Source organism: Lissotriton vulgaris, chromosome 7 (genome assembly GCF_964263255.1).
Source record: "Lissotriton vulgaris chromosome 7, aLisVul1.2, whole genome shotgun sequence".
NCBI lineage: Eukaryota > Metazoa > Chordata > Amphibia > Caudata > Salamandridae > Lissotriton > Lissotriton vulgaris.
The window spans coordinates 1,379,005,059-1,379,023,768 of NC_141695.1; the positions used below are offsets into that span (position 1 = coordinate 1,379,005,059).

General features: G+C 49.2%; 1 protein-coding gene and 2 non-coding genes across 4 annotated transcripts in view; 1 reads left to right on the forward strand and 2 right to left on the reverse strand.

Annotated features, from left to right (window-relative positions):
* The window catches only part of DOC2A (double C2 domain alpha), a 1,262,769-nt gene that overhangs the window by 856,009 nt on the left and 388,050 nt on the right, over positions 1-18,710 (forward strand). The gene's annotated exons all lie outside the window — the stretch shown is intronic.
* Positions 2,079-2,185, reverse strand: LOC147703748 (U6 spliceosomal RNA). The gene has a single exon (XR_015298500.1). It is a non-coding gene; the product is annotated as a U6 spliceosomal RNA (small nuclear RNA).
* LOC147703749 (U6 spliceosomal RNA) lies at positions 2,861-2,967 on the reverse strand. The gene has a single exon (XR_015298501.1). It is a non-coding gene; the product is annotated as a U6 spliceosomal RNA (small nuclear RNA).

Genomic DNA, 18,710 nt, shown 5'->3' on the forward strand with positions numbered 1-18,710 from the left:
ATAACGTGGTCTCTAGTATCACTCTCAAGGACAAGCCTTTCTACCCACACGCTACGGTCCGGTCACCTCACAACGGATCCCTCATGATAGAATTTCCTTGAAGCAGCCAAGCAACACAATTCATGACCTCAGGCAGTCCTCGGCTGCTAAATGATTCTCTACTGCTGAGTCACAATTACCCCACCCACTTAGTAAGCGGGAAAAGAAAAGGCTGCACAAGCAATGAAAAAAATTCTGCTAGAACACCGTTTCAGGCTCGCGCAAACAGTACCCACTGTTTTCAACAAAACACACAGAACCGGGTCAAAGAAGCAGAGAGCAGAATGCCTCACAACAACATCCACACTTCAGAAGAACTTCTGACGCACAAGGCCGGTAACATGAACAGAACTGTCCTTCCTACGTGCAGGAACTTACACCTGTGACCCCTGTAGTGTTCCCCGGCGGTGTATTGGTGCAGTCTACCCGTGCTCTGAATCATCACGTTAGCGCTGGCACGTGTTGTTACGTGCCAGCTATAAAATAAAGAGGCGTGCCCGGCTCCAGCATCGATTGCTGCCACCGCGCTAATGCCCCGGTTACTTACCGGTAATCTTCATTACTCCGAGTATAGTCTTCCTCGCCACATGATTTACATAGTGAGCTTTAGCTCCACAACAGAACCCTCCAAAGCAAAAATAAACCACCTCCCACCCCCTCCCAACATGGCCGACCAGTCCCACCTGACCTCTATAAGAGGCGGGCCGGCCCAACCAATCAGCCTGTTCTACCAAGCAAACAATGAAGCCGATAGCCAGACAGGGAGGGGGGGAGGGAACTCATGTGGCGAGGAAGACTATACTCGGAGTAATGAAGATTACCGGTAAGTAACCGGGGCATTACCTCCTCGTAAGTCTTCCTCGCCACATGATTTACATAGTGAGCAAATACCCAAGCCAACAAGGCTTCATTGACCACCATAACCACAACACCACATGGTGATGCAGAGAAACCAACCCAAGGTTGATGTAAACAACTGAAAAGACAACAGGGACCACAGGAAACCTGAAATCAAGACCTCCAGGAAAAGGAGGCCAACCAGGAGCCGCAGCTCCAGCACTCAGAAAAGGCCCCAGCGAAGTCCCCCCCGGGACTGCTAGAGACCCACGTACCAGGCGGGGGACGACCACGCCGAAGACAGATAACACTCCACAGAGGAGACACCCACGAAGGGGGCCCAGGGAACAGAGCCATACCTCGCGGACCGACCCCGGGCCCCCGCCGGATCCACCGAACCCAGCGAAGCGTAGGGAAGGATGCCAGCCCGTGTAAGCCCGTGAGCCAAGGAGGAACGAAGGCTAGTGGCCCGGACGAACCGGGCCCAAAAGGCATAACACAGGTCATCCCACCGGGAAAGGAAAAACGTGCGGCTAAGGGAAGCCAAAACAGCACGCCGAACCACCAGCCCGGACAAGGGAGGAACCACGTTGGCCGGAAAAAGCGGGAAAGATACCACCTGAGTCCGAGGCCCCCGGGAAGGGACCCCGGGAAGGACACGGGGGACATGCCGGAGGAGCAACCCCGACCGGCAAAACCCGCAAGAAGGGCGTGGAGCGGAGGAACGACCCCCGCACGCCCATCCGCCCAGCAGACACCATCGCCCCCAGGGAAACCTGACAGGCGAGGAACCGCAAAGCCACCGAGGGCCGGGGCCCAAAAAGGGCGGGCCCCGAAGAGCTCGTAGAACGAGAGAGGGAGTATGCCAGAGTATCGCGATGTGCATAGCGCACGTATCACCCAAAGGCAACAAGGTGCGGGCCTCGGGAACCCGACCTGGTAAACCCCTGTGAGATAACCTCAGCAGGATACAAGGCGAGGGCCAGGCATCCCGCCGCAAGGGGCCCAAGTGGAGATTAGGCAAGCAACTGCCCAGAGTTGCAGAGTGTGAACACGTGAGACGAGTAGGCACCGGCATGAGGATTCACGAGTCCACGGAAGTAATGAAGCCCAAGACCCACCGAGGCGGGGAAATGAACCCTGGACCAGGACCATCTCAGCTACCGGGACTGCCGCCTCCAACCCCTGAGCCACACAGCTCCACTAACATGGAACGCTCCACGAATAAGCGTGACCTCCTTGCGCCGGAGCCGCGGCAATCCTCTCAGTATCATTCCAGATCATGTATACGTGCCGCCGGAGCGAGCATTGGAACAATCGCGGGAACCCAGCAGCAAAGCCCCAACCCCCGAGCAAGCATCCTCCTCCGCTCCAGGACCAGGCCTGCACAAGGAGGCCGGCCAGCCGACAAGCGCCGGCTCAACACCGGCGCCGAGAGCGGGGGACCCAATCACTGTACTGGAAGAACCGGGATCGGCCAGGCGGCTCGAAGCGCCAGCTCGGCCAAAGGAGAGGGAACCCGGGGCGGAGGACCCCGCCGGGAGCCAAAAACAGGAATGCCCCAGGGCATGCGAGGCCACCACGCGCGGGCGCCAGGCACATCACACCAAAACAAGTCCATGCGCAGCCGGGACGCCCAGGAGCACCCCGGCCCTGCCCAAGCGAATCCCCGAGGTCCCGCGAAATCAGAGGGCACGGGGGAAACGCGTACATCAGTCTGAAAGGTCACGCGAAAGACCGGGCAATAAGGCCTCGGAAGGAGGCGTAGAAACCGGTCCGGAGGGCCGAGGCCCCCCCCCCCGAACCGATCCACCGGAGGCAGACCGAGCCGAGGCACCAGGCGCCGAAACACCACCGGGACAAGGCGGGACAAGGCAACGAAGGAAGATTCGACATAGTCGAGCCGGCACAGAGCCGGACCCCGGGAGAAGGATGGCCCGAAGGGACAGGACCGGCGAAACCGGCCCTTCCAGGGCGACTGACCCGGAATATGGAACGCCTCACGAACCTGCGAGTCCACCTTGCGCAGGGGCCACGCCAATCCCCTCGGAATTGTCCCAACTCATGGATATGAGTTGCCGAAGTGAGTACGGCCCATACCTGGGGACACCGACGCATAGGTGCCAAGGCGGCAGGTCAGGACCAAAGGATGCCCCATATTGGCCGGATTCGAACCCTGGCCTGTGAGGGCTGTCTGCACCAACGGTACCAGACTTACCTTTGAGCTATAGCTCCTTTCCCTGACTGACCCAGAGGGAAGTACCGGGTCCAGGCACCTGACCCCCGAAGGAGGACAAGCCCGAGACAGGACCCGAAGGGACCACCGCACCTAGAACAGGGAGCCGTCAGAGGAGAGACCCCGCCTGACGTGATGCCTCACACACGAAAAAGACGAGGCCGGGCTGCATCAAATGCCCAGACAGGGAACACCAGGACTCCCTCCCGGCGAAGAAGATCCCCCAGGCGGGTCATGAGCACCGGGCCAACCCACGGTTCAGAAGGCAAGCCCAACAGCGGCACCCGCAACCGAGAGTGGGGACCCCCACTCGCAGTCCGGCCTCCCAGGCCAACCCAAGGGCCACAGAATAGACAAGGGGAGGAGGTGGCATCCGAACCCGTCGGGAAGGGGGGACCCCGTGGAGAGGCCGCAATACCAGCAAGACCGGTCACCGGCTAGCCAGCCCGAAGATCCCAAGAACTGCGACAGCCACGGCCCAAGACGGGACGCAACGGAGGCGACAGCCCCCTACCCCCCCCGGGAACCCCCAGGAGTGAGAGGGCCGAAAGCTAGGATCCAGGGGCGAATATTGGAGCGGCAGGACCAGTACGAGACCGGAAAACCGACACCCGGGCCCGGGAGCCAAAACCTGACCGCCCCGACCGACACCCCGAAATCCGGGTGGAATGGCCGAAGGACCCCACCCCTGCAAGGGCGGGTCAACGGGCGCAGGTAGAGGAAGGGAACCCGGAGACTTGCGCAGAGAACGCCCCCAGGGACCGGGGACAACCCCCGCCGCCGGGGGAGTCAAATGCAAGCTCCAAACAGGAATGAAACACTAAGTAAGAGTGCCCTCCCCGCGTAGGGGTCCTGTCACACAGCCCAGTAGCGCCACTTGAGACAAGACCAGCGTACTACACCCCCGCAAGGGCACCAGGCGGCTGGACGCCAGCAGCGGTAGACTCATCCCGGCCAACCCCCTGAGGCGAAATTTTCACCTTGGGATACCACCACAGCATCGGCAGGATTCGACCCGTGGACTGTGAGGGCCCTCCGTACCAAAGGCACCAGACTAACCTATGAGCTATAGCTCCTTAGTCCCGGACACCCCCGAGGAGGAGGTCAGGCATCCAAAGCATTGTGGGGGCCGAATGCGGGGAAAAAGCAAGCAAATGCCCAGGGAAGCAGAGCAGGACTCCATGCATGGAAAAGGTCCCGAGGCGCGACAAATCCGGACCCCGGACTAAATCGCCCCCCAGATCCGCCGAGGAACCGAACCCAGGTCCCGGGCCAGACCACTGCCAGTGGGCCCTACTCCCCCACCGGGTACCGAGAGGGAGAGAAAGCCAGGAGGGGGCGGGGCACCCCGCCTCGCACAGACCCCTAGAAGGGAAAGCGCCGGAAAACCGGGGGAGCCCACCGACTGCGACAGAAGGGGGGGGACACCTCCGCCACCCCGAGGAGTTCCCAGCAGTGCCAACACACCTGAGCCCGGCGCATCCAGACGGCCCATGCACCGGAGGATAACCCGGGCTCCCAGGGTGCCAGAAGAAGGACTACAGAATCTCGAGCAGTCCCCATGTCGCCTCAGGGTCTGCTGCCGATCCCCGGAAAGAACGCGCAAAGCGCTCCTGCCCAACTAGAAGTGCACCGTCAAACGGTAATCCACAGAGAAGAAATGCACTCACCGCGTAGATACAGACGCATTGGCAGGATTCGAACCCAGGCCTGCGAGGGCTGTCTGCAAAATGTCATCACCAGCATTTTTATATCTATGCCGAGCATGCAAGTCTGAAATCATGTGCCGGGTTTCACCTGAGGAGGTGCTGTACCAGGGAAGCTCGCACTGTGCCTCCATCCAGGACCTGAAACAACACGCCCAGCTCCTCCTCACGCAAGCCGCGTAAAAAACGCAGCGCCAGCAGGAGCGGGCCGTGTCAATTACCAAACGGCCGCACCTGGCGGCAATCAAACCCCGCCCCTGAGGGGCGGAGGCGCCCGGACAACATCAGCGCGACAAACCGCCGCGGCCCGTAGGGCCGAATGAAGAGACACGCACGGAGGGAGGCGGCCGCGACCAGCGCCGCGCCTCCGAGACCCAGGCAGGCCGGAAAGGTGTGCAGAAAACGAGGTAGGATCTACCGGTACGTGCTGCACGCCGAGGCTCCTACCCCGGTGCAAGTGAGTTAAGACGGTACGCAGACTAAACATTACCTTAGGAAGGATGTGATTGCAGGTCTCATGCAAGATCAATCTTTCCTGAGAGTCAAGGCAATATCCAGGCAAAAATTACTCGTTAATGCCCCATTACCTGTACGTAGTGCACCCAGACAAAATCCCTGCATTTCAACAGCACATTTTAGAGACTACATACAGGATTGAAGTCCTTAATATCGTAGTGCCGCCTGCAACTATGGCTGTGCGCCATGTATTGGGATATAACCATGGGCAAAGGCACGTGAATGAACCCCTGCCCTCCACGGGCGAGGTACAACACACAGAATCTGCGTACCAAATGCACGGCCAACATGTACATTCACACATGCGACCAGCGCATTGAAAGCCACCGGAGCCCCAGCACACACACAGGGGAACCAGCGCCGGACCCGAAGCCCACCAACGGGCAAGGGCCCTTTAGTAACGACCGGGGGAGACACGGGTATTCACAACACCCACACCCCCGGCCGCCCCCCCCCCCCTGTAGACCCATGGCACGCTAGAGCAGCACCTAACCGGCCCCACAGGACCGGGGGAAGGAAGAGGGGGGGGGGATTAGTAGGCCTAAGGCACTTGAGACCGCTAGAGCAGGTCCTCCACCCTAAACCCAAGGGCCAGCTCACGCCGGCCCATCTTACCTGTACCGTGCTCTGGAGAGAGTCGTGCAGAACAAAAAAAAACAGGCTGATTGGTTGGGCCGGCCCGCCTCTTATAGAGGTCAGGTGGGACTGGTCGGCCATGTTGGGAGGGGGTGGGAGGTGGTTTATTTTTGCTTTGGAGGGTTCTGTTGTGGAGCTAAAGCTCACTATGTAAATCATGTGGCGAGGAAGACTTACGAGGAGGTAATGGTATGCACGCGTGCGGCACATATTACACTGGCGACGAGGCGATAACAAGCCCACTCACAGTAATTCGGGTGATTGGACTCTAGAGTGGTTTGGCCCTTTGATCTGGGCCTTGCAGCCACGTGGGAGCCAGCTAATGTGCGCAGGCCTGCTGTGTGCTCCGTGCAAGTCAGCGGTCTCTGGGGAAGGCCCTGCAGACCCTTCTGTCAGCACCCATGCACGAAAGTGCCCCAGCACCCAAGGAGAGGGGGGCATCACAGTGAGGCCAAGTGCCCACAGACCACAAGGGAGGAGCCCGACTGCGCCACCATCACTCTCGGCCAGGCGACTGCCACCACGCCCAGGAGGAAGGCAGTGCAGGTGCCACGAGGTGTGACTGCATCTGTGTCAAGATGGCTTCAATTCCAGCCATTGAACCCTTTGTGGTAGACGGCACCCCCTCATCGTTCGCCCCGCGATGGAGGGACTGGACGGACCGTCTCCAGATCTACTTTGAAGGGGTATGTATAGCCCGGGACAGGCGCAGAGCCCTACTCCTCCATCTAGGAGGCAAGGACATACACTGCATTTACAACACTCAAGTGGAGGCCACACTCAAAACGTATGTGACGCTGTTCAATGCCCTAAATGCGCATTGCAAACAGGGACTACGAAAGACTCATCTTTTGCCAAGCCAAGCAAGAAGCAGAGGAGTCATTAGACGCATTCCACGAACGTTTGAAAGGACTGCCCAGCACGTGCGGATTTCAAGATGAACAGGAAGAAATCCGAGGTCAGATAATACAAGGGTGCTACTCATCCAAGCTCAGAGTGAACATCCTTCAGGAGTCAGTCAAGTCTCTAGTGGACATCCTCACCCTGGGCCGGTTAAAAGAACTGTTGCAATGCCAGGGCATCCCATATGGAGGCTGCCCTCCACCGACTCATGAAATTAAATGAAAAAAGGATTTATAAAGCGCATGGCTGCCCGTGAGCGTCCCAGCGCTGGTGAGTGAGCTAATGGAATGGAAGTGAGGAATTATGGAAAGAGCCAAGTTTTCAGGAGCCTGCGGAACGCAAGAAGGTTGGGTTCGGCGCGCAAAGTCAGGGGCAGGGAGTTCCACAGCTTGGGGGCGTTATAGGAAAAGAGGCGGCCTCCTGTGCGGGCCTTTTTGATCCTAGGTATGTAGGCTAGGTGTAAGTGTGCAGATCGCAAATTTCTGGAGGCTTCGTGTGGTCTAATCAAGTTTTTTAGGATGTGAGGCCCCTTGCCGTGAAGAATTTTGTCGGTATTGCAAAGGGAACTGAGGAAGTCCACCACCACTTGGCAGTGGGGCCCGACCAGGAACAAGCCTTCAATGATACCAAAGCAGCCCTGTCGGCAGACACTACACTGTCGTACTTCAACCCAGCCCGATCCACTAACGTCACTGTTGACACCAGCCCATATGGGCTAAGAGCCATGCTCACGCAGTTACAAGGAAATGGAGAGTGGGCCCCGATCGCATACGCGAGCCGCTCCCTGACAGACACGGAACAGAGGTACTCGCAGATAGAACGAGAAGCGATCGCCATCCACTGGGCCTGTTGGCACTTCCATATGTATGTGTATGGCCATCCATTCACAGTGTCCATCGACCACAAGCCCCTCATTCCCCTGTTTCAAGGGTCAGCATCCAAGCCTCCCCCGAAAATCAAAAAATGGATCCCTCAACTGCAGGGGTGTTACTACCGAGTTGAATACAAGCCAGGCTCGTCCAACCCCACGGACTACCTTTCGAGACATCTGAGGGCTGCAAACAAAGCAGAATGGGGGGATGCTGAGGACACTGAAGAGTATATCCGACTCATATCGGAAAGATCCCGACCACTTCCCGTGAGTCTTGAAACCATTGTGGAGGCCACCCGGAATGACGAATGCCTGCAGCTGGCCATAGTAGCGGTTCAAGCAAATGACTGGCGTCCCATTCAGTCCACCATGACCAGATGGACGCCACAAGCAAACACCATCCTGGAGTCAATCATGCGGATCAAGGACGAACTTTCGGTCGACAGCAGTGGCTGCCTACTCAGAGGCCCGTGACTGGTGATCCCATCAAGCCTTGCTCAACAAGTCGTGGATCTAGCCCACAGAGGACATCAAGACATGGTAAAAATGAAGAGTCGACTGAGAGCCAAGGGGTGGTTCCCGGGGATGGACCTGATAGTGGAACAGACCGTCAGAACGTGCTCATGGTGCCAGGTATCAGGCCAACCAGATCGTCCTCACCCCGTCATCACTGAAGACAACCCCCAACGGCTGTGGGAGCGCATGAGTGTTGACTTTCGACAGCTCCCAGATGGACGCTATGCCCTGGTGATTATCGATGACTACACAAAGTACCCGTAAATTGAGATTGTAGGAAGCCAGACCGCCACGGAGGTGATCACAGAAAACCATTGCAACCCATGGAATCTTCGAGGTAGTGAAAATGGACAATGGTCCACCTTTCCAAGGACAAGAATTTGCAGAATATCTGAAAGCCTGGGGCATTCAACACCGAAAAGTAACTTTGCGCTGGCCCCAAGCAAACAGGGAAGTAGAGAGATTCATACACACTCTCAACAAGGTATTGCGCACGCTGACGGAGCACCACTAGAGAGAGCCATATATAGCTTCCTGAAGCAACACAATAACGTAGCATTGGTTTGGAGGCCCCCACTCCACGTAACCAGACTTATTGTACGCTGGAAGGTAGGTCGGGGAAAGTCGTGTTATACTTCAGCACTCTATTAGATATCCGTGGTACACTCTCCTGGGTATGTAAGGCATACGTATTTGGAATATCCGTTAATAACCGGTAATTCAACAACACGAACACAGAAAAAAGTCATTCAGGCTCACCCATAGGACCGTCGTATCAGCAGCTTCCAGCGAACGTTGTCAAGCAGCGCTCTAGCTTACACTGCCTTATAGGTCCAAAACGGGTCTCCTCCCTTTAGCGTGATCGCGTGTACCGAGTGAATACACCAAGTGCTTCGAAACGCGGTCAACCGGCTTTCTCACAATAACACACTTTCACCTCCTCCGAGGATGCCGGGACACCATGACTCCGGTGCACCACAGGGTCAGAGGTTACCCTGTTGTCAATTTTCCATTTTCACCAAGCATAAAAAGTTCTTTTACACCGAGGCACTCCACTCCAAAGAAATCTGCCACTTCGCCAATAGTTGCAATCAAGGTTTATTCCAAATCCATTATAGCATGTTGAGATATATGATGATTTTTGCTTACTTGATTTTCCAAGATGGCCGCCACTATGATGTGTTTTTCGCCAGTCCACTGTCGATGTCGACACTTCCATGTGATCACGCAAGTTTTGTATGAACTTTATTTAATCCACAAAGCTCCGTGTTGTGTTACCCGTGAGCAAGGCGATTTTGTCGCTGAAACGCGTTGGGTTGTTTTTCCTTTCTCTCAACATGCTATAATGGATTTGGAATAAACCTTGATTGCAACTATTGGCGAAGTGGCGGATTTCTTTGGAGTGGAGTGCATCGGTGTAAAATAACTTTTTATGCTTGGTGAAAATGGAAAATTGACAACAGGGTAACCTCTGACCCTGTGGTGCACCGGAGTCATGGTGTCCCGCATCCTCGGAGGAGGTGAAAGTGTGATATAAATGAATATATATACTTACTCCACATATTGCAACAGTAGGAAAAGCGTTCAATAGCGTAGGGGTAAAAATTGCTATTCCCACTCCAGAGGGTGCAATAGTAGGGAAAGCGTTGGATAGCGTAGGGGTAAAAATTACTATTCCCACTCCAGAGAGTGCAACAGTAGGGAAAGAGTTGGATAGCGTAGGGGTAAAAATTACTATTCCCACTCCAAAGGGTGCAACAGTAGGGAAAGCGTTGGATAGAGTAGGGGTAAAAATTACTATTCCCACTCCAAAGGGTGCAACAGTAGGGAAAGCGTTGGATAGCGTAGGGGTAATAATTACTATTCCCACTCCAAAGGGTGCAACAGTAGGGAAAGTGTTGGATAGCGTAGGGGTAAAAATTACTATTCCCACTCCAGAGGGTGCAACAGTAGGGAATGCGTTGGATAGCGTAGGGGTAAAAATTACTATTCCCACTCCAGAGAGTGCAACAGTAGGAAAAGCGTTGGATAGCGTAGGGGTAAAAATTACTATTCCCACTCCAGAGGGTGCAACAGTAGGGAAAGCGTTGGATAACATGGGGGTAAAAATGACTTCCCACACTACTCCCCCTTTAACACACCACACACTACACATACAAAAAAAGCACAATTAATATAAATATCAATTAATCAATTAATAACAATTAATATTATTACATTGATGTAATTATAAATTAACTAATTAACACATATTAATTACCAATTAATTACCTATTATTAATTAATTAACAAGATATTTACAAGAATAAACAATATTTATTAATAAATTATTTATAATTAATATTATGAAATAATTAAAGAAAATTAATTACCAATTAATTAATTAACAATTAATTAACAATAAATACCAATAAATAAATACAATCTCTTTAATTAATTCCATTTAATTATGTCACACCCTATTCCCCTATAAACACACAACCCACTACACATAAATAAATCACATAAAAAAATGTAATTGTCATTTAATCACTTAATAATAATTAATTACCAATTAATTATTAATTAACAATAACACAAAATAATAAATATTACTACATTAACTCTAATCAATTTAATTAACTAATTAATAATAATTAATTACCAATTAATTATTAATTAATTATTATTTATTAATCAAAATAATGTTTTTAAATTAATTAATTATAATTAAATTACTTCCCACCCTATTCCCCTATAAACCCACAACCCGCTCTGATACTAAAACTCAAAATGTAAATAAAATTACTAATTTCTAAACATACATTAAAAAACATGTTTAACAAACATGTAAACAACATAATAAAATACATAACACTAAACAAAATTTCGATATTAGTAACATACATACCTTAATATCGATATTCTGTCTATCGATATTATTGCACATCGATAGTCTATACCATCGAAATTAAAACATCAATATTATTGTATATCGATATTTTAATTTCGATATTTTGTCTCTCTACCAAACAGCGCAAAGAAACTACAGATGAGCATATCATGCAGAGAACTAAATAATCTCCAGAAGTTGTAGTGCACTCTTTTATGTGCAAGTAAACACCCAAATTCAGGACATTTTCGGCTTTAGTGAACAAACAAATAAATGGAAACTCTGGCCTCGTTAGCGCAAATATAGCAGAGCCAGAATGAACTATGTTTTTGACCAGTCACTTTCACGCAAGCGAAGGAAAAAAAATCCAATGATTTATACCGCAACAAGTCCATCAGCAACATTTAATGAGTGTCTGCCCCAACCTCAAGACCCTAAGCTCTTCCTTAATGTAGAAATCCATCTCTCCCAAAACAGGCTGGTCAAAGTATTATCAAATGCAACAACAGAGGAAGCACCAGGCCCAGCGGTCTGCCACAGGCCGACCGCTGGGTGAAGTGCCTACTGATTCCATGCTCCCCGGTAGTATATGTTGGTCTACAGACTAGCTAGCTCATAGGGCCACCATAAGCCCCCCTAATCCTAAACAGGGAGCGAATGGTTTCTGTCAACCACTGAACATGACAACCCTGCCCCCTCAGGGATCGTGGTAACAGATCTAGGATCATTTTGCTTAGTCACGTGTGCACTCTTCTTCTCAGATCTATACAGAGAATGGGATGTTTTCAATAGTTTTATTGAACCGTTATTCTTATATAGAGAACATGTGCTGCGATAATCAGTAGACAGTGCTAAAACAGTGTATATATTTAGACATATAAAACAAAGTAGTAAACAGGTGCACTCTTACTATGCAAATCCTACTCTATGTGCGTCTAGAGTGTATGTGAGTGTATAGCCAAGAATCACCCCACAGGATGATCCAACCTCGTTACCTAGTGGTATAGATTGTAGGGCCGTCTTGGTCACGAACTGCACACCTCTAACAGAGGTGTTAGGCAACTGCTTGGCTAAGCCTCAGCATGCAGGGACCTCTCGATGTCAGCAGAAGTCTGGCCAACCCCGGGAAATGTTATTTATTTATAATAAAAAGCATCCTTGCGATGTATATGCAGATTATCATTGTTATGGATATGTAGATAACCCTGTCACCCTGTGGATGAAGACAGAACAACATTTGTACAGCGTGCGTAAAGGCCTTGTACTCTTTGTTCGAGGAGTCATGATAATGTTGCGTGAAGCGAAATGCATAAGCAAAGCAGTTTCAAGCATACGGTATACACATGACCAAATGGATTACCGAATTCTTAGTGAATTCTTAGTGGAGAAGCGTGGCTCAATGATTAGAGCAGCAGACCCTGATGCAGAGGTCTGGCCAGGGACCAGGGTTCAATTCCTGCCTTGGCGGCTCTTGGACTCAATCTCCCCGGACCTGATAATTCTCGCCTCAGTGCCTAGTCTAATCATGGGTCCCACTCTGTGACTCTGAGCAATAGCTTGCTTAATCTCCACAACGGCCCCAGCAGCGCTTGGATGCCTGGCTTCACCTTGGGGGGTGCCCCGGAGTGGATATTTCACATGGAAAAGCCAGGAAGGGTTCCACAGCGGTATGAGTGCAGTGCTGGGACGCCCCGTCGCGTGGGCAGCCGTGCGCTTTACAAATACAACACACATTTACATTTAATATAAATAAAGGTACTGCTCCTGAAACTATTGTGTGGGATGCGTTCAAAGCGGCCCTTTGGGGGAGACTTTTAGCTTCTCCCTGTACCGTCAAAGGGCAATCAAGGCAATGATCAGGGGGTGGATGAATGATCTACGGTTAGCTGAAATGGAGCTTATAAGGAAAATCAAGGCTGCTCAAATGACAGATGATTGTCAAGAGCTTATAGCTGTTTTTAAAACTAAAATACATCAATATTTTGCGGAAGAGATAGCAGCTAAATATATACAGCATAGATCTGATATTTATGAACTTGGGGAAAACACTGGGAAATTATTGGCTAAACGCATCCAACTGCAGGGGGCTGCAAATAGCATTAGCAGAATCTTAGACCCATCTGATAAGATACAGGATGCTCCAGTGGGAATTTTAGACGTATTTCAAAATTTTTATCATTAACTATATACAGCAGAAGGGGAAGCTTCTTCGGCAAGCATTACGGAATTCTTAGGAGAACAATTCACTGCGAAAAATACATAGGAACAAAATGGGGTGCTTGCCGCCCCGATCTCATGGGAGGAGATCGAGGAAGCAATAATCTCTTTAGATGTGTGAAAAGCTGTAGGCCCAGATGGGATTTCCTTAGAATTTTTTTAGAACCTTCCGGCAGACGCTTGGTCCTGAGTTGCTATCTCTATTTTAACTTGCTCAATTGGGTCAGACCCAAGTCATGGCAGAAGACTACCATCGTGGTGTTAAAAAAAAAGGTAAATCTGAACTCTAACCGGGGTCATATAGACCAATCTCAGATAGCAAGATCTACTCGAAAATAATAGCTTCTAGGCTGGGTGCAGTCATAACTCCATTGGTATCTATCCGTCAACACAGGTTTATCCCTGGTCGGGATACTACGGATCACGTCAAGCGAGCTGTCGCCCTCTTTGACTGGGTACAGGCCACTAAGTCACCGCTCGGGATGATCCTGTTAGATGCTGAAAATGTGTTTTACCTGGTCTCCTAGCGGTTTCTGTGGTCTGTTTTACAGTGGAAGCGATTTGCCACAGAATTCATCCAAGCAGTGCAAGCACTTTATATAACACCAACAGCTCATATCCGTATATCTGGACAAGCATCACAATAATTCAGCATCAGTAGAGGGACGAAGCAGGGCTGCCCCTGTTCCCCACTGCTATTTTTATTATATATAGATCACTTTCTAAATAAATTAGAAGTGGATCCGAATATTGAACCAGTCAAGGTCAATAATATCAGTTATAAAACACTGGCCTATGCTGACGACATTGCGATTTTATCAAGCAATCTAAGGTCAGCTCTCCCAGCCGTGGAAGATCTGGCGAAACAGTTTGGGTTAGTTTCTGGTTATAAACATAATGAGAACAAGACTCAATGCTTGCACTCACATACCCTCCCTCGGGCAGACATCCCAATAGTACCAAAAACCATTTATCTGGCGTCAGGATTACAGCAGCAGTGGAACGTATACCGGAACGTAATATTTCACCAGTGATTCGAACAGTTAATAAGACCTTAGAGAGATTGGATCATTTACACTCTTACATGGTCGCTGCAATGTTCTCAAAATATAACCTGTTTTAATACTATCTTCTATTTTATAATACGGACTGTTTACCCTTGTCGACTAATAAATATAATGGTTATAGTTCTGCTTCCTCTTAGACTCGTTAAATGTAATTATAATGCTGCTAGTACCCGAAAATCAGTTTGGCATTTTACGTATTTATTGAAAACTCGATTTTTTTCGCTTAAAAATCTGTCTATTTTGTAACATGTATAGTCTATTCTTGCACACTTGTAAAGGTTTTAAATAATCATGTACAATAAAGATATAACCAAGACTGCAAGACACTCCAGTCTAGCTCAATGGCAAAACTGAAGGTCTGACTCCCAAGTCTGTACCATATTTTGATACTGACCAGAACACTTTGTATTACACTTTTCAGTGATGGATAAGTGTGAGTGCAAAATCCGTTCCGCTCGCGGATTTTGCGAATTTTCGGTAAATTCACGATCCGCGAACTCCCGCGAATTTACCGCGAATTCGCAAATCCGCGAGCGGCGGATTCCGGGGGCAAAACTGGAAGCCTGGCTGGCCTGTCAACTTGTAACTATTTTACGATCGCGCCGGCAAGCTGCCAGCGCCATCCTAAAATAGTTACTAAGTTAGCTTCAACAGGAAGCTCTAATAGATAAAATAAAGCAGGTGCTCGCACCTGCTTTATTTTATCTATTAGAGCTTCCTGTTGAAGCTAATTTAGTAAGTATTTTAGGATGGCGCTGGCAGCTTGCCGGCGCCATCGTAAAATATTTACAACATGCCCTTCCTGTGAGCCCAAAAACAATCGTGAGCGTCGTCGAGGCAGGTGTGCCTTCTTCCCAAATCTACCGTGGAAAATCAGCTGTGATGCTGGATAGAGGCTTTTGCATCCTTGACTTTCACGAGCGCAATACCCGTGCTGTTCCTGTGACCAGGAGCTTCTTTCTCTTCATCTGCTGAACTGATCTTTTTCTGACCTTTTATACACTCAAGAAGCATGTGTGAACTCGCATGGAAGCCCTGCCCGTTTGGCCCCGCCCACACACTTGCGGTTTGCACCGTCTTCCCGCCATTCACCCACTATGATGGACAGCTCACTCAAGGGACCCCTGCGCCCTTCGGGGCGCCTGACTTTGGGCTTGGAAGCCCCCCCCCACACACACTCGCAGTGTGCACCGTCTTCCCACCATTGACCCACTATGATGGACAGCTCACCCAAGGGAACCCTGCGCCCCTCGGGGCGATTGCATAGTAACACACACATGGCCGCTGAAACTAGTAAGCTGAAATGATTCAGCAGGGCAAATCCGCGGATCCACAAATCCGCAAATCCGCCGTTTTTGCGGATCTACGATCCGCAAATCCGCAAAATCCACGGATCGTGGATCCGCAAAATCCGCCCATACCATCCTGGTAGTAAGACCTTGCAGTCTTCTCTAGATCACGTACATCTGTTCTAGATTGCAATACTGCCTCTAAGACGTTCCAGTTTGGTTTGTATTGGGATACTGACAGCAAGACCCTCCAACAGAGTGTAATTCTGGCTGTAGGACTGCCCCAGTCTGTGCTGCGCTAGTTTGATAGTAAGTGTGAAATTTGGCACCAGTCTTTGATATGAGGTGCCGAATTTGTATGTAAAAAGGACTAAGGTATACCCAGGCGTTCCCTTGTTTGATTAGAAGGATTAATTATGGCATCCCATCAGAAGAGATAAGGCGAAAGAGTAAATAGATGGCCCGTGAATACAATATTCGTTGTCCAAACAATGCAATCAATCCAATAAGACAAGAATTTGATCAAGGTAAATCAAATGGAAAATATAACTGGGGTTCAATTAAGAAGGAGTGCCACAGGCCTTGAAAAGTAATTAAGTATTTTGCAGTTCTTTCAGCAATAACGAAGAACAAGCCAAGAATGATTAAAAAGACTTTCACAGACTCTCTGAGCAGAAATGATAGTTTGGGAAACACTGAAAGACATGAACGCATGCTGGTATTTATTTTTTATTTCTGAGTTTTGTTTAGCACTGCATGCCACTTAGGACACTTCAGACAGCTGAATAGTGAAATAAAAACATGATAATGGGAAATCTCTGGATAAATTAGTTAGAGTCCAGGCAGATGATTAGGATGAGTATAACTGGGTAGTTTTTGGTCGCTCACATGTGGCTGTATACAGGTTTCTGACTGCAGTGTAGCCACAGGCCAGGCCTTGGTTTGTCTCCAAGATCTGGCCTGCTGCTACGCTGCAGCCTAGAACGTTTGCATCAGTAAATGTGCACACAATCCTTAGGTCTTATTACAAATGCCCGTAAAATTCAAACCCTTTGCACCACCCCATACTTTATGGCACCCGGTGATTAACAGGCATGGTGATAGGGGCATCCAGAGAATGATGTCACAATGTGACTGGAAACCAAGACGGAAGTCATCAAACAAAGCAGAGACATGCAGATGTTGGTGTATTAAGCAAAATGTGCATGTTATTCTCCAGTGTTTGCAACACATTGAGAAATGTGCAATTATCACACACGATAAGTAGATAAGTCTCAAACTGTCTTCTTTATTGGGTGCGATAAATAGTGACAACCTCCCAGGCACACTCACATCCAGGGACATCAAGTTTTAAACTTGACTCTGAATACAGAAGGGAGCCAGGGCTGGCCTATCGGCCATGTTCACCTGACGCTCATGTTGAGCAGGCATGGCTCCGAGGACAGCACTTTAAATTGATACACGCACTGTTGCTTGAAAAGAAGAACAAGTCTCTATACGCAGCAGGGATGCACTGCTGCTACGCCTGGTGTCCTACAAGTCTTCAGGGCACACAGGGTTTGATTTCAACAATCTGTCCCACAGCTTGCATCAGTGACAGCTGATTTTCCATGCTACCACACCTCACTTCACAAAGGGCTGGGAGGGCAGATAGCAGAATGGAGTAAGCCGTTTCTGCAGCAGCATTGAGAGTCTGGCCTCTCTCATCGCCTTCCATACAAATGAAGAAGAGCCTGGAGTTTGTGACAGAAACCTACCAGCCTCAACACGACCAAACTTCATACACCAGTCGTGTATGAAGTAGGTCCACGAAGGCCGCATTTGCGCACGATTTTTATACCATCCATGAGATACATTTATGCAGAATCAATAGTAATGCGTCAGTCAGACAAAATGCCCCCTTTGAGGTAATAAAGACTTACCACACCATTAACACACACACAGCCTTATACCAATAAGATGGCAGTGGACTTGGAGGATGTAATCAAAATAGGCAAACCTAAAAAATCTATAAAAAGTGTATTCATACATAAACAATGTCATATGCATCACAGTACATAATAGAATTCATTAAACAGTCCTAAACCTATATAATGCAATATGATAGTTAAAAAAACACTATAATAATTAAAAGACATGCAGACAAAAGCGAATTTCCATTAAAAAACATACATTTGCGCACAAAAGAATACATTTTTTCGAATCAGAATGTTGGGAACAAAACAAGAAGGAAAAATAATTTCCTTTTTAACAAAGAAAACCACAATTTAATCAGGAAACAGAAATAGACAGCTGTAACTAGTTATTCACATATTTCTATCCATAACAGTTGTCCCCACAAATTCTATGTAGTTTTCTCCATAGGGCATCGACTTGTTTCGGTGGGAATACGTTTTTAAGCCAACACCTTCTTCAGGAAAGTCATTTAAGGTCCCAATTGTAACAACAGTCTGCAAAAAAATTATAAAAACAAAACATTTTAGATCCATTCCTCATGGAAACTGGTGTCTACAAACCTGCCTATTTTAGTACATCAGTCCAATGTCCACAGCTCCCCCCACTAGTGGTTAAAATAAGGCCTACACATACAACCACATGTATACCTTCCAATCACAGATATTCAATTAATAAATGGGCCGAGACTCTAAGGGGGCATTTTGTCTGACTAAGATCTTTTCTGGTACCCCTCCCCTTTGATTGGTGGGTCCCTCTCTATTGTTTTGAGATCAATAGTAATGCAACAAGTTTACGTAATTAGCAGATAACCTAGTAAAGTGCCCTTCCTTCGCACTCCTATGCCTAGTTTGGCCACCTCTTGTTTTCAGTCTACAGTATGTCATTGGGTCCACATAGTGACTGTAAGAACCTGAAATATGCAGATGTCAACTTGTCTGAAATATCCTGCATTCTGAACCTGTCCTAGATGTCCATAGAGCTTATACGCCCTAGTGGAATGGACTAGATTTCTGTGCTAATTGTAAGACCCCCACAGTCTGTGTTAAGTA